The 1,326-nt window shown below is 48.6% G+C and overlaps 9 non-coding genes across 9 annotated transcripts; all 9 read right to left on the bottom strand.

The window, feature by feature from the left end:
• Positions 1 to 14: 14 nt before the first annotated feature.
• Pmar_PMAR012235 lies at positions 15 to 86 on the bottom strand. The gene has a single exon. It is a non-coding gene; the product is annotated as a tRNA-His (tRNA).
• An 83-nt stretch (positions 87 to 169) lies between these two features.
• Positions 170 to 241, bottom strand: Pmar_PMAR012236. The gene has a single exon. It is a non-coding gene; the product is annotated as a tRNA-His (tRNA).
• An 83-nt stretch (positions 242 to 324) lies between these two features.
• Pmar_PMAR012237 lies at positions 325 to 396 on the bottom strand. The gene has a single exon. It is a non-coding gene; the product is annotated as a tRNA-His (tRNA).
• Positions 397 to 479: 83 nt separating this feature from the next.
• Pmar_PMAR012238 lies at positions 480 to 551 on the bottom strand. The gene has a single exon. It is a non-coding gene; the product is annotated as a tRNA-His (tRNA).
• Positions 552 to 634: 83 nt separating this feature from the next.
• On the bottom strand, positions 635 to 706 carry Pmar_PMAR012239. Its single transcript has one exon. It is a non-coding gene; the product is annotated as a tRNA-His (tRNA).
• Positions 707 to 789: 83 nt separating this feature from the next.
• On the bottom strand, positions 790 to 861 carry Pmar_PMAR012240. Its single transcript has one exon. It is a non-coding gene; the product is annotated as a tRNA-His (tRNA).
• An 83-nt stretch (positions 862 to 944) lies between these two features.
• Positions 945 to 1,016, bottom strand: Pmar_PMAR012241. Its single transcript has one exon. It is a non-coding gene; the product is annotated as a tRNA-His (tRNA).
• An 83-nt stretch (positions 1,017 to 1,099) lies between these two features.
• Positions 1,100 to 1,171, bottom strand: Pmar_PMAR012242. The gene has a single exon. It is a non-coding gene; the product is annotated as a tRNA-His (tRNA).
• A 30-nt stretch (positions 1,172 to 1,201) lies between these two features.
• Pmar_PMAR012243 lies at positions 1,202 to 1,273 on the bottom strand. The gene has a single exon. It is a non-coding gene; the product is annotated as a tRNA-His (tRNA).
• Positions 1,274 to 1,326: the final 53 nt, after the last annotated feature.

Genomic DNA, 1,326 nt, shown 5'->3' on the forward strand with positions numbered 1-1,326 from the left:
TTGATACATATCAAAGTCACTATCCAGATTTGAACCGGGGTTGTCACGGCCACAACGTGACGTCCTAACCACTAGACGATAGCCATTCAAAAATGTGGGCCGTTGTCGGTCCACATGGATCACCTATCGCTAAACCTCTTCAAGAAGCGTACAATTTGATACATGTCAAAGTCACTACCCGGATTTGAACCGGGGTTGTCACGGCCACAACGTGACGTCCTAACCACTAGACGATAGCGACCCAAAAATCTGGGACGTTGTCGGTCCACATGGATCACCTATTGCCAAACCTCTTCAAGAAGCGTACAATTTGATACATGTCAAAGTCACTATCCGGATTTGAACCGGGGTTGTCACGGCCACAACGTGACGTCCTAACCACTAGACGATAGCGACCCAAAAATCTGGGACGTTGTCGGTCCACATGGATCACCTATCGCCAAATCTCTTCAAGAAGCGTACAATTTGATACATACCAAAGTCTCTACCCGGATTTGAACCGGGGTTGTCACGGCCACAACGTGACGTCCTAACCACTAGACGATAGCGACCCAAAAATGTGGGACGTTGTCGGTCCACATGGATCACCTATCGCCAAATCTCTTCAAGAAGCGTACAATTTGATACATACCAAAGTCACTACCCGGATTTGAACCGGGGTTGTCACGGCCACAACATGACGTCCTAACCACTAGACGATAGCGACTCAAAAATGTGGGCCGTTGTCGGTCCACATGGATCACCTATCGCTAAACCTCTTCAAGAAGCGTACAATTTCATACATGTCAAGGTCTCTACCCGGATTTGAACCGACGTTGTCACGGCCACAACGTGACGTCCTAACCACTAGACGATAGCGACCCAAAAATGTGGGCCGTTGTCGGTCCACATGGATCACCTATCGCCAAATCTCTTCAAGAAGCGTACAATTTAATACATATCAAAGTCACTACCCGGATTTGAACCGGGGTTGTCACGGCCACAACGTGACGTCCTAACCACTAGACGATAGCGACTCAAAAATGTGGGCCGTTGTCGGTCCACATGTATCACCTATCGCTAAACCTTTTCAAGAAGCGTACAATTTGATACACGTCAAAGTCACTACCCGGATTTAAACCGGGCTTGTCACGGCCACAACGTGACGTCCTAACCACTAGACGATAGCGACTCAAGAAGCGTACAATTTGGTACATATCAAAGTCACTACCCGGATTTGAACCGGGGTTGTCACGGCCACAACGTGACGTCCTAACCACTAGACGATAGCGACTCCAAAATGTGGGCCGTTGTCGGTCCACATGGATCACCTATCGCTAAACCTCT

The sequence above is a fragment of the Perkinsus marinus genome, assembly GCF_000006405.1.
Source record: "Perkinsus marinus ATCC 50983 genomic scaffold scf_1104296958182, whole genome shotgun sequence".
Taxonomy (NCBI): Eukaryota; Perkinsozoa; order Perkinsida; family Perkinsidae; genus Perkinsus; species Perkinsus marinus.